Source organism: Triticum aestivum, chromosome 1B (assembly GCF_018294505.1).
Source record: "Triticum aestivum cultivar Chinese Spring chromosome 1B, IWGSC CS RefSeq v2.1, whole genome shotgun sequence".
Classification (NCBI taxonomy): domain Eukaryota; kingdom Viridiplantae; phylum Streptophyta; class Magnoliopsida; order Poales; family Poaceae; genus Triticum; species Triticum aestivum.
In genome coordinates, this window is record NC_057795.1 from 573586325 (window position 1) to 573601281 (window position 14957).

Sequence of the window (14957 nt, forward strand, 5' to 3'; positions counted from 1 at the left end):
TGAGTTCCCTGCTTGAGCCACCCCTTGTGCGTAGGTGTCCTCTTTGCCTTTTTGGCGTCTCGATGCCAAAGGGGGAGAGAGTGTAGGGATTTGCGTCATCGTTCGTGTTCGATGTGTTTTATGCTTTCTCGTTTTGAACCTCGTTTCAGTTGCTTTGGGTTGCTTTACTTCTTATGGTGTAAGACATATGCACTCTATCTATCTATCCTAGCGATCTTGTGATATATTATGCTACCTTTATGCTATGCTCTACTTAGATGTTAATTATCATGCCTTGGTCTCTAAAATATAGGGGGAGTGTTGATCCTAGTTTGTGTGCTATGCAGTCCAAAGCATTCATCTAGATTGCACACATCTAGGGGGAGCCCGTCTATATTTTAAAGAGGAGGGGTTTGCCTTTGCTCAATATTATCTCATCTATGTGCAAATCCCGTTTTGTCACAATCCACCAAAAAGGGGGAGATTGTAAGGGCATTTTTATCCCTTAAGTGTTTTGGTGATTGATGACAATGCTTTTGCAGACTAATCGTGTGCCTTGAGTTTCTCAGATATTTCATCACTAGGCATGAGACGATTCGGTGCCCCTCGGAGACTATTGAAGACGGCGTTGTTCTACGTTTCTCTTTGGTGGATTTGAGTCGTAGGAGAGCCATACTATTAAGAGGGGGTCCGCGTCGGAAAGGTTTGGGTGGAATCAACACGTACACTTGTCCTACCTTTCCTTGCACTTTGGAGCATCTCTCCGTTATCCTAGTTGTGCCTAAATCTGACGGCTACTGTTGTACTTGCGGTAGTACTGCTCTAAGGAGCGGTAGTACCGCAAGCACCTGCGGTAGTACCGTTGGGGTCACGGTAGTACCGCTCCTCTAGAGCCTTAGTACCGTGGCTCCCAGGCCTAGTGCCGCTCTGGTACGGTAGTGGGGGCGGATGTAATTTTTTACATCTGCGCCCCCACGGTAGTACCGCACGTCCTGCGCGGTAGTACCGTGGGGTGCCACGGTAGTACCGCTCCCCCGGAGTCGTAGTACCTTGGTCCTCATACCTAGTACCGCTGCGTCACAGTAGTAGGAGCGGATCTAATTTTTTACATCCGCGACGCCACGGTAGTACCGCGCCTTCTGCACGGTAGTACCGCGTCGGATTTTTGCACTGTTTCATTTTCAGCGGAAGTAGGCATGGATGTAATTTATTTCATCCGTGCTCTTCGTAGGCAGTGACTTTCCTGCCTTGCGGTAGTACAGCAAGGGGGAGCGGTAGTACCGCGCAAGCGGTAGTACTGCACCCAAGTCAGGCAAGTCTCGGCCTCTACTGCTGCCGCGGAAGTACGGTGGTCCTCCATGGTAGTACCGCATGGCCTCGCGGTAGTACCGCGCCCCTGGAGTGGTAGTACCGCTTGTCGCAGGCTAAACATCTGGATAATGGTTGGATCTTTTCCATGACTATATAAGGGGCGTCTCCTACCTCTAGTTGACTACCTCTTCCATCTCTAAGCTCCATTGTTGCTCCAAGCTCCATTTTCGCCCGATCTCTCTCCCTAGCCAATCAAACTTGTTGATTTGCTCGGGATTGGGTGACAAGGCTCCGATCTACACTTCCACCAAGAGAGATTTGATTCCCCGCACTTATCCCTAGCGGATCTTGTTACTCTTGGGTGTTTGAGCACCCTAGACGGTTAAGGTCACCTCGAAGCCATACTCCATTGTGGTGAAGCTTCGTGGTGTTGTTGGGAGCCTCCAATTGTTGTGGAGATTGCCCCAACCTTGTTTGTAAAGGTTCGGTCGCCGCCTTCAAGGGCACCAATAGTGGAATCACGGCATCTCGCATTGTGTGAGGGCGTGAGGAGATTACGTTGGCCCTAGTGGCTTCTTGGGGAGCATTGTGCCTCCACACCGCTCTAACGGAGACGTACTTCCCTTTAAAAGGAAGGAACTTCGGTAACACATCCTCGTCTTCACCGGCTCCACTCTTGGTTATTTCGTGCCTTTACTTTTGCAAGCTTACTTGTGTTGTATCTATTGCTTGCTTGTGTGCTAGTTGTCATTGCATCATATAGGTTGTCCACGTAGTTGCATATCTAGACAACCTATTTTGTTGCAAGGTTTAAATTGTTAAAGAAAAGCTTAAAAATTGTTAGTTGCCTATTCACCCCCCCCTCTAGTCAACCATAACGATCCTTTCACCATCTCTCCACACTAGAAGACCCTCCCATGTCTCCGGCCCATTCAGTCGCAGTGAGCTCCATGAATCCTTCCCTCTCAAACCATCCCAGTTCGAAAGACAAAGTATTTTTGTTTCCCACATGGGTCGCTTCCCCGGAATCAACCAATAGTGGGGTGTGGCCAGAGATGGCCCTCTGCAAGACCTGAACCGTAACCAGTGGATATTTTTGTTCCCACTCGACACTAGAGAGAACCCTATCCAATTTCTCGTACATAGGAACAGGCAAAGAATTTGCCCACGTGAATTTCCTACCAGTGAGGTCAATCTCCCTCAAATCGAGGATTTCAATTATCATATTAAACATGAATGACCATCTCCCATCGAAGTTGTGATTATTTTTTCCTCTTGTCTTCTAATGATATTAAAATCTCCCCCAACCAAAATGGGCAATTTCATCCCCACAAATTCGAACTAGATCCGTGAGGAATTCAGGTTTAAGCTTTGGCTGTGCTGCATCGTATACGGCCACCAAAGCCCATCGGAAACCGTAAATTTTCGCCCTTACATGAAATTTGATAGCAAAATCACCGTGGACCACATTTAGCACTTCTAAAGTTCGCACTTCACCCCAAGTAGTATCCCTCCGTATCTCCCCCTTGGTGGTAGACAATGCCAGTCAAATTCAACCCCCCCAAATGGTGTTGAGAAACTGAGGAGTGAAATTATCTCTAGCCATCTCCATCAAAGCCATAAAATCTAATTTTTGTTCTACTGATGTATCGCTAAGGAATCTCCTTTTAGCCAAGTCCGCTAGACCTCTGCTATTCCAGAATATCCCTTTCATATTTCCTCATGGAATTTTTTCTTTTGTTTGACTCTCGCACTCTGACAAACCGCCGATGTAGGATAAACCTTCCTCTTCCAGGTTTTTTGTTTATCCTTCATGTCCTCAACATGTTGAACGTCGGTGACAGAAGTAGCCTCTGGCTGGGCCACATACCCCTCTATAACCATATCCTCCTCCTCGGCGTCCAAGCCCTCCGTGGGGACTAAGTCCTCATAGAGACTCTGAAGCTCATTTACTCCAAGATCATTGATATCTACCTCATTCATAGGTTTTACCGCTGCTAGATGTCGTATTAAATCCATAGCTAGGTTTAGTAAGTCATTAATTGATTTTGTGGTTTCTTTGTCATTACTACCAAGAGAAATCCCTTAAGTGGTTGGCTTTACCAATAATATCGTGTTCCGAAAAGTGAAGAATTGAACAACTTGTATTAACTGACATACCTGTATGAACTTTGATGTCTTGAAGCTTGGCGGCCCTCATGGCACGCCCCATCTGTATGTCATCCGCATCCGGCTGGTCCTGTATCCGATGGCTAAAGTGCCTGCCACCAAACAAAGGGTCCGAAATACCTCCAAAAGTGATCACATCCTCCAGAGCGACTCCTGCCGGGCTATGGCCACCTGCCGTATGCCCGACTGTGTCAGAAGTGATGGGCGACACCCCGGGCTGGACCGTCAGTGAAGCATTAGCCAGGGTGTCAGAACCAGTACCAATCTTATCCGCATCACTGACCAGCATGAACACCACCTGTGTCGTGCTAGTCGCAAGAGGCGACTGAGGAGTCATAGGAAACCAGGCGCCCTCCAACTGAGAAGGAGGGGTGTCTATCATCTCAGGAGTGACTCGCCTCTCCTGCGGTGATAGCTGCGGTACATCCTCAACCACCATATGTCTGTGATGATCCTGAACCACCTCCAAAGGAAATCCTACATCAGAATCCTCCATCTCCACGCGATCGGTCCACAAGAGACTAGGCGCAGATGCCGCCTGGAACGAACCAAACCTGAGAGAGGCCGCCGGAGTGGACAAGGAGGTCGACCTCTTGTCTGTCCCCGGCTCAGTCGAATGCGAGGATTTACCAGCCGATGCCTTCTTCCCAGACATGTCCTTGGGATTTCCGTCTATCCCCTGGTAACCATTCCCGTCTCCGTCACCATCCTTGGTCGTATCAACATCCATGTCCCCAATGTTACTATCTGCAAGAGGAGCCTCCTCAATCTCAACATCCAAATCATAGCTCAGACTGTCATATGACCATAGAACAAAATCCGGAATATATTCCGCCCGGACCACACCAACGAGTATGCTGGCAACTCCATGCATACGGGTATTGATAACCCACAAGTATAGGGGATCACAACAGTTTTCGAGGGTAGAGTATTCAACCCAAATTTATTGATTCGACACAAGGGGAGCCAAAGAATATTCTCAAGTATTAGCAGTTGAGTTGTCAATTCAACCACACCTGGATAACTTAATATCTGCAGCAAAGTATTTAGTAGCAAAGTAGTATGGAAGTAACGGTAACAGTGGCAAAAGTAATAGTAGCAGTTGTGTAGTAATTGTAAGAGTGGCAACGGTAAAGTAACTAAGCAAAGAGCAATATGTGAAAAGCTCATAGGCACTGGATCAGTGCTACCTCTTGAGCATGCGTTGGTTTTTCCCTTGAAGAGGAAAGGGTGATGCAGCAAAGTAGCGTAAGTATTTCCCTCAGTTTTTGAGAACCAAGGTATCAATCCAGTAGGAGGCTCCTCAAAAGTCCCACACACCTACACAAACAAACAAGAACCTCGCAACCAATGCGATAAAGGGGTTGTCAATCCCTGCACAGAAACTTGCAAAAGTGAGATCTGATAGAGATAATAAGATAAGATAAATATTTTTGGTATTTTTATGATATAGATTGGAAAGTAAAAGATGCAAATAAAAGTAGATGGAAAACTTATATATAAAGGATAGACCCGGGGCCATAGGTTTCACTAGTGGCTTCTCTCAAGATAGCATAAGTATTACGGTGGGTGAACAAATTACTGTCGAGCAATTGATAGAAAAGTGCATAGTTATGAGATTATCTAGGCATGATCATGTATATAGGCATCACGTCCGTAACAAGTAGATCGAAACGATTCTACATCTACTACTATTACTCCACACATCGACCGACTCCTGCCTGCATCTAGAGTATTAAGTTCATAAGAACAGAGTAACACATTAAGAAAGATGACATGATGCACAGGGATAAACTCATGCAATATGATATAAACCCCATCTTTTTATCCTCGATGGCAACAATACAATACGTGCCTTGTTGCCCCTGTTGTCACTGGGAAAGGACACCGCAAGATTGAACCCAAAGCTAAGCACTTCTCCCATTGCAAGGAAGATCAATCTAGTAGGCCAAACTGAACTGATAATTCGAAGAGACTTGCAAAGATAACTAATCATACATAAAAGAATTCAGAGGAGATTCAAATATTTCTCATAGATAAACTTGATCGTAAACCCACAATTCATCGGATCTCGACAAACACACTGCAAAAAGAGTTACATCGAATAGATCTCCAAGAAGATCGAGGAGAACTTTGTATTGAGATTCAAAGAGAGAGAAGAAGCCATCTAGCTAATAACTATGGACCCGAAGGTCTGTGGTAAACTACTCACAACTCATCGGAGAGGCCTTGAAGATGATGTAGAGGCCCTCCATGGTCGATTCCTCCTCCGGCGGAGCGTCGACGAAGGCTCCAAGATGGGATCACGCGGATACAGAAGGTTGCGGCGGTGGAATTAGGTTTTCGTGGTGCTCCTGGATGTTTTCGGGGTACGGGAGTATATATATGCGAAGGAAGTACGTCGGTGGAGCAACGAGGGGCCCACGAGGGTGGGGGCACGCCCACCCCCAGGGGGCGCGCCGGGCACCCTCGTGGCCGCCTCATTCGCTTCTTGACATCCACTCCAAGTCTCCTGGGTTGCGTTTGTTCCAAAAAGATTGCTCCCGAAGGTTTTATTCCGTTTGGACTCTGTTTGATATTCCGTTTCTTTGAAACACTGAAATAGGCAAAAAAAATAGCAATTCGGGCTGGGCCTCCGGTTAGTAGGTTAGTCCCAAAAATGATATAAAAGTGTAAAGTAAAGCCCATAAACATCCAAAATGGGTAATATAATAGCATGGAACAATTAAAAATTATAGATACATTGGAGACATATCAATCAGTGATGGATAATTATGTCGGATGCGATTCCTCATGCAACAGTTATAACATAGGGTGACACAGAACTAGCTCCAGTTCATCAATGTAATGTAGGTATGTATTCCGAATATAGTCATACGTGCTTATGGAAAAGAACTTGCATGACTTCTTTTGTCCTACCCTCCCGTGGCAGCAGGGTCCTATTGGAAACTAAGGGATATTAAGGCCTCCTTTTAATAGAGTACCGGACCAAAGCATTAACACTTAGTGCATACATGAACTCCTCAAACTACGGTCATCACCGGGAGTGGTCCCGATTATTGTCACTTCGGGGTTGCCGATCATAACACATAGTAGGTGACTATTGACTTGCAAGATAGGATCAAGAACTCACATATATTCATGAAAACATAATAGGTTCAGATCTGAAATCATGGCACTCGAGCCCTAGTGACAAGTATTAAGCATAGCAAAGTCATAGCAACATCATTCTCAGAACATAGTGGATACTAGGGATCAAACCCTAACAAAACTAACTCGATTACATGGTAAATCTCATCCAACCCATCACTGTCCAGCAAGCCTATGATGGAATTACTCACGCACGACGGTGAGCATCATGAAATTGGTGACGGAGGATGGTTGATTATGACGACGACGACGGATTCCCCTCTCCGGAGCCCTGAACGGTCTCCAGATTAGCCCTCCAGAGAGAGATTAGGGCTTGGCGGCAGCTCCGTATCGTAAAACGCGATGAATCCTTCTCTCTGATTTTTTTCTCCCCGAACGTGAATATATAGAGTTGGAGTTGAGGTCAGTGGAGCACCAGGGGGCCCACGAGGCAGGGAGGCGCGCCTAGGGGGGTAGGGCGCCTCCGCCCTCGTGGACAGGGTGTGGGCCCCCTGGCCTTGATTCTTTCGCCAGTATTTTTTTAATTCCAAAAATATTCTCCGTGGAGTTTCAGGTCATTCCGAAAACTTTTATTTCTGCACAAAAATAACACCATGGCAATTCTGCTGAAAACAGCATCAGTTCGGATTAGTTCCATTCAAATCATGCAAATTAGAGTCCAAACCAAGGGAAAAAGTGTTTGTAAAAGTAGATACGATGGAGACGTATCAACTCCCCCAAGCTTAAACCTTTGCTTGTCCTCAAGCAATTCAGTTGATAAACTGAAAGTGATAAAGAAAAACTTTTACAAACTCTATTTGCTCTTGTTGTTGTAAATATGTAAAGCCAGCATTCTAGTTTTCAGCAAAGATTATGAACTAACCACATTCACAATAACACTTAGGTCTCATGTTTACTCATATCAATGGCATAATCAACTAACAAGCAATAATAATAAATCTCGTATGACAACACTTTCTCAAAACAATCTTAATATGATATAACAAGATGGTATCTCACTAGCCCTTTCGGAGACCGCAAAACATAAATGCAGAGCACCCCTGAAGATCAAGGACTGACTAGACATTGTAATTCATGGTAAAAGAGATACAGTCATAGTCATACTCAATATAAATTAATAGTAATGGATGCAAATGACAGCGGTGCTCTCCAATTGGTGCTTTTTAATAAGAGGATGATGACTCAACATAAAAGTAAATAGATAGGCCCTTCGCGAAGGGAAGCAGGGATTTGTAGAGGTGCCAGAGCTCGATTTTTGAACCAGAGATAAATAATATTTTGGGTGACATACTTTCATTGTCAACATAACAACCAAGAGATCTCGATATCTTCCATGCTACACACATTATAGGCGGTTCCCAAATAGAATGGTAAAGTTTATACTCCCCCACCACCATCAATCATCAATCCATGGCTTGCCCGAAACAATGGGTGCCTCCACCTAACAACAATCCTGGGGGAGTTTTGTTTGCATTTATTTTGATTTGAATTGAGCATGGGACTAGGCATCCCGGTGACCAGCCATTTTCTCGTGAGTGAGGAGCGGAGTCCACTCCTCTTGATAATAACCCGCCTAGCATGGAAGATATAGACAGCCCTAGTTGATACATGAGCTATTCGAGCATGCAAAACAGAATTTCATTTGAAGGTTTAGAGTTTGGCACATACAAATTTACTTGGAACGGCAGGTATATACCGCATATAGGAAGGTATGGTGGACTCATATGGAATAACTTTGGGGTTTATGGATTTTGGATGCACAAGCAGTATTCCCGCTTAGTACAAGTGAAGGCTATAAAAAGACTGAGAAGCGACCGACTAGAGAGCGACAATAGTCATGAACATGCATTAAAATTAATAGACATTGAGTGCAAGCATGAGTAGGATATAATCCACCATGAACATAAATATCATGGAGGCTATGTTGATTTTGTTTCAACTACATGCGTGAACATGTGCCAAGTCAAGCCACTCGAATCATTCAAAGGAGGATACCACCCTATCATACCACATCACAACCATTTATATAGCATGTTGGCATGCAAGGTAAACCATTATAAACTCCTAGCTAATTAAACATGGCATAAGCAACTATAATCTCTAATTGTCATTGCAAACATGTTTATTCATAATAGGCTGAATCAGGAACGATGAATTAATCATATTTACAAAAACAAGATAGGTCGAGTTCATACCAGCTTCTCTCATCTCAATCAGTCCATCATATATCGTCATTATTGCCTTTCACTTGCACGACCAAACGGTGTGGATAATAATAATAGTGCATGTGCATTGGACTAAGCTGGAATCTGCAAGCATTCAATTCAAGGGAGAAGACAAGGTAATATGGGCTCTTGGTTAAATCAACAGTAATGCATATGAGAGCCTCTCAACATTTTCATCATGGTCTTCTCCTCTCGACCCTCAAAGAAAATAAAAGAAATAAAACTATTTACACGGGAAAGCTCCCAACAAGCAAAAGAAGAATGAGAAATCTTTTTTTGACTTTTCTTTTAATTGCTACTACTACAGGCATGGAAAGTAAACTAGCTTAAAGGCTATAACTATTTTTTTTGGTTTTTCTTAAGGTTATTCAAACACACGAAGAAAGCGAGAAAAGGAAAATAAACTAGCATGGATAGTATAATGAAAATGTATGAGCACCGACAACTAGAAATCAGTGTGTGAACATGAATGTAATGCCGGTGAGAAATACGTACTCCCCCAAGCATAGGCTTTTGGCCTAAGTTGGTCTATGCACATGGATTGAAGCTACTCTCTCCGGTGTACTGAGGAGTGTCATCTGGGTGATACTGGTTGCCGATCTCCTCCGGATCCCACTGATAAAAGGACTGTTGATAAGGGTCAAGTGGTGGTTCCGGCTCAGGCTCTGGAGCTGGTGTTCGGCTCCGGTATGCGTAAACGGCCTCCAGCAAGATGAGGTACGTGCCTGAAAATATGTTAAACAAAGAGGGTGCAGGCAAGATAATAGTCTCACTGTGAGTTTTATTAAATCTCAAATTATACTTAAGCATCATCTCATTATTTTTAACAATAAATTCATGTGCTACTATACTCTTATAATCTAGAAATAGGGGGCAACAATTTTTCCTCTTTCTCATAATGCCTAATAGGTATCTTAAAGTGTTTAGCAAGGCGTGAAGCAAAGATGCCTCCAAAGATCGGACCCTTTGTACGGTTCAGACTTAATCGTTTAGCAATAATAGCGCCTAAACTAAAAGTGTTATCGCGAAACAAGGCATGGCACAAAATAACAATATCAGGGGCACTAAGGTTTCCACAGTTCCCGCGACCAATTAAGCATCTACTAGCAAATATTGCAAAGTAACGTAGAACAGGAAAGTGTATGCTAGTAATTCTTGCATCAGAAACCTTCCTCGTTTCCCCTACAGCGATCATACCAATAAATCCACATCACTACGATGTGGTTCCTCTATGCTGCCCACAAAGGGTATCTTGCAAACCCCACAAAAATCATATAGTGACATCTCCTTAACCTCATCATATAAATGAAACTCCACTGAAGGTGGTGATTTCCTAGCATGAAAGTAAAAAAATTGCACAAAAATATTAGTGAGTAGGAGATACTGATCGAGCTGGTCGTGGAGGAAGTTGGTGAGGCCTGCATTCTCAGCCAAATAATAAAAATCATCATGAATCCCGGCTGCTCTCAAGAACTCATCACAAGGCCATTCACATGGATGAACCTCCGCAGTGTGAGGGAGATTATGTTTGGGCTTTTTATCCTCTTCACTTTGCTTATCCTTCGAGCTTTGGCTCGAAGAGCCCCTCAAAAATCTCTTCATTATTTTCTAAAATTTCTGAAAATTTTAGTAACTCAAAATAAAAGTGAACCAAACTCAACAAAATTGATAGCAACTACTCCCACAAGTGCCTAAGACTATATCATGCATTAGAACTACTTGGGACCATATGAATTTGACATGCAAGCTCAAGAAAAGGGTCACCTAAGCAGCAAAAATTTACAATGAATAAAGCACTAGAACAAAAACTAATTGGACCATTGGAGGAGTCACATACCAAAGAACAATCCCCCAAAGCGGTTTTGTGAGTGGAGCTTTGAGCAAGGAGATCGAAAATGGCAGCAAGATGAGCTAGAACTCGTGCTTGAACTGGTTGGTGATTTTTTGGGGAGGAAGAAGGAGCGTGTGGGTGCTGGAATAAATGGAGGGGGCCACTAGGGGCCCACGAGACAGGGGGCGCGCCCCAGACCCTCGTGAGGTGCTGGCTCCCCCGGATGTGTTCTCAGTGCCAATAATTCTTAAATATTCTAGAAAAAATCATATTTCATTTTCAGGGCATTTGGAGAACTTTTATTTTTGGGATATTTTTTATTGCACTGATAAATTAGAAAACAGACAGAAAATACTATTTGTTTTCTTTATTTAAACTAAATAACAGAAAGTAAAAGGTAGGTAGAGAGAGTTTTTCTTTCTAACTTCATCCATCTCATGATCATCAAAAGGAATCCACTAACAAGGTTGATCAAGTCTTGTTAACAAATTCATTCCGAATCGCATGAAACCGGAGAATTTTCAAATAGCACTAGGTTACCTCAACGGGGATATGTACATCCCCAATAATAATAATATCATATTTCTTCTTGATGGTAGGAAGAGGAAATTCAAACCTCCAATAGTAATAGTTGGAATTTTTCCAAATTTATACTGTGAACTTGAGGTTGTTTCCTCAGAAAGTGTATCGTATGCTCATTACCATTAACATGAAAAGTGACATTGCCTTTGTTGCAATCAATAGCAGCCCCTACAGTATTCAAAAAGGGTCTTCCAAGGATGATTGACATACTATCGTCCTCGGGAATATCAAGAATAACAAAGTCCGTTAAAATAGTAACATTTGCAACCACAACAGGCACATCCTCACAAATACCGACAGGTATAGCAGTTGATTTACCAGCATTTGCAAAGATATTTCAGTAGGTGTCAACTTATTCAATTCAAGTCTACGATATAAAGAGAGAGGCATAACACTAACACCGGCTCCAAGATCACATAAAGCAGTTTTGACATAGTTTCTTTTAATGGAGCAGGGTATAGCTGGTACTCCTGGATCTCCTAGTTTCTTTGGTATTCCACCCTTAAAAGTATAATTAGCAAGCATGGTGAAAATTTCAGTTTCCGGTATTTTTCTTTTATTTGTAACAATATCTTTCATGTACTTAGCATAAGGATTCATTTTAAGCATATCCGTCAAACGCATACGCAAAAAGATAGGTCTAATCATTTCAGCAAAGCGCTCAAAATCCTCATCATCCTTTTTCTTGGATGGTTTAGGAGGAAAAGGCATGGGTTTTTGAACCCATGGTTCTCTTTCTTTACTGTGCTTCCTAGCAAGGAAATATCTCTTATCATAACGTTGATTCTTTGATTGTGGGTAATCAAGATCAACAGCAGGTTCAACCTCTACATCATTGTTATTGCTAGGTTGAGAATGAACATGAACATCATCATTAACATTATCACTAGGTACATGTTCATCACCAGATTGTGTTTCAGCATCAGAAATAGAAATATCATTGGGATTCTCAAGTGTGTCTACAACAGGTTCACTAGAAGCATGAAAAGTCCTATCATTTTTCTTTTTCTTCTTTTTAGAAGGACTAGGTGCATCAACATTATTTCTCTGACAATCTTGCTCAATTCTCTTAGGGTGGCCCTCAGGATACAAAGGTTCCTGAGTCATTTTACCCCCTCTAGTCATAACTCTAACAACATTATCATTTTTCTTATTATTTAATTCATTGAGCAAATCATTTTGAGCTTTAAGCGCTTGTTCTACTTGAGTGGTAACCATAGAAGCATGTTTACTAATAAGTTTAATTTCACCTTTAACTCTAGACATATAATCACTCAGGTGTTCCATCATATAAGCATTATGTTTCAATTGTCTACCAACATAAGCATTGAAGTTTTCTTGTTTAACAATAAAATTATCAAACTCATCTAAGCATTGGCTAGCAGACATATAACGAGGAATATCACCTTCATCAAATATATAGAGAGAATTTACCTTTACTACCCGTGTCGGGTTATCAAGACCATCTATTTCTTCAATAGGCAGTAAATTCTTAACATCTTCAGCTTTAATACCCTTTTCTTTCATAGATTTCTTTGCCTCTTGAATATCTTCAGGACTGAGAAATAGAACACCTCTTTTCTTCGGAGTTGGCTTAGGAGTTGGTTCAGGAAGTGTCCAATTGTTTTCATTAGTCAACATGTTATTCAATAACAATTCATCTTGATCAACAGTTCTTTCCCTGAAAACACAACCAACACAACTATCCAGGTGGTCTCTGGAAGCATCGGTTAGTCCATTATAAAAGATATCAAGTATTTCATTTTTCTCGAGAGGATGATCAGGCAAAGCATAAAGTAATTGGAGAAGCCTCCCCCAAGCTTGTGGGAGACTCTCTTCTTCAATTTGCACAAAATTATATATTTCCCTTAAAGCAGCTTATTTCTTATGAGCGGGGAAATATTTAGCAAAGAAGTAATAAAACATATCCTGGGGACTACGCACACAACCAGGATCAAGAGAATTAAACCAAGTTTTAGCATAACCCTTTAGTGAGAACAGAAATAATTTAAGGATATAGTAGTAACGAGTTTTCTCATCATTAGTAAATAGAGTGGCTATATCATTTAACTTAGTAAGATGTGCCACTACAGTTTCAGATTCATAGATATAAAAAGGATCAGATTCAACCAAAGTAATTATCTCAGGGTCGACAGAGAAATCATAATCCTTATCAGTAACACAGATAGGTGAAGTAGCAAAAGCAGGGTCATATTTCATTCTAGTATTGAGAGACTTTTCTTTTAGCTTAGCTAATAATTTCTTAAGATCAAATCTATCATTGCAAGCAAGAAAATCTCTATCAGTTTCTTCATCCATAACATAACCCTCGGGCACAATAGGCAATTCATATCTAGGGGGAGGATCTTCATCATCACTTTCATCAATATTATCAGTTTCAATAATTTCATTCTCTCTAGCCCTAGCAAGATGTTCATCAAGAAATTCACCTAGTGCCACAGTATTATCAAGCATAGAAGTAGTTTCATCATAAGTATCATGCATAGCAGAAGTGGCATCATCAATAACATGCGACATGTCAGAATTAATAGCAGAAGCAGGTTTAGGTGTCGCAAGTTTACTCAAAACAGATGGTGAATCAAGTGCAGAGCTAGATGGTAGTTCCTTACCTCCCCTCGTAGTTGAGGGAAAAATCTAAGTTCTTTCATCTTTAAAGTTCCTCATAGTGATCGGCAGATATAAATACCAAGCGACTCAAAGAATAGAGCTATGCTCCCCGGCAACGGCGCCAGAAAATAGTCTTGATAACCCACAAGTATAGGGGATCGCAACAGTTTTCGAGGGTAGAGTATTCAACCCAAATTTATTGATTCGACACAAGGGGAGCCAAAGAATATTCTCAAGTATTAGCAGTTGAGTTGTCAATTCAACCACACCTGGATAACTTAATATCTGCAGCAAAGTATTTAGCAGCAAAGTAGTATGGAAGTAATGGTAACAGTGGCAAAAGTAATAGTAGCAGTTGTGTAGTAATTGTAACAGTGGCAATGGTAAAGTAACTAAGCAAAGAGCAATATGTGAAAACCTCGTAGGCATTGGATCAGTGATGGATAATTATGTCGGATGCGATTCCTCATGCAACAGTTATAACATAGGGTGACACAGAACTAGCACCAATTCATCAATGTAATGTAGGCATGTATTCCGAATATAGTCATACGTGCTTATGGAAAAGAACTTGCATGACATCTTTTGTCCTACCCTCCCGTGGCAGCGGGATCCTATGGGAAACTAAGGGATATTAAGGCCTCCTTTTAATAGAGTACCAGACCAAAGCATTAACACTTAGTGAATACATGAACTCCTCAAACTACGGTCATCACCGGGAGTGGTCCCGATTATTGTCACTTCGGGGTTGCTGGATCATAACACATAGTAGGTGACTATTGACTTCCAAGATGGGATCAAGAACTCACATATATCATGAAAACATAATAGGTTCAGATCTGAAATCATGGCACTCGGGCCCTAGTGACAAGCATTAAGCACAGTAAAGTCATAGCAACATCAATCTCAGACCATAGTGGATACTAGGGATCAAACCCTAACAAAAGTAACTCAATTACATGGTAAATCTCATCCAACCCATCACCGTCCAGCAAGCCTACGATGGAATTACTCACAAACGGCGGTGAGCATCATGAAATTGGTGATGGCGGGTGGTTGATGATGACGACGGCGACGGATTC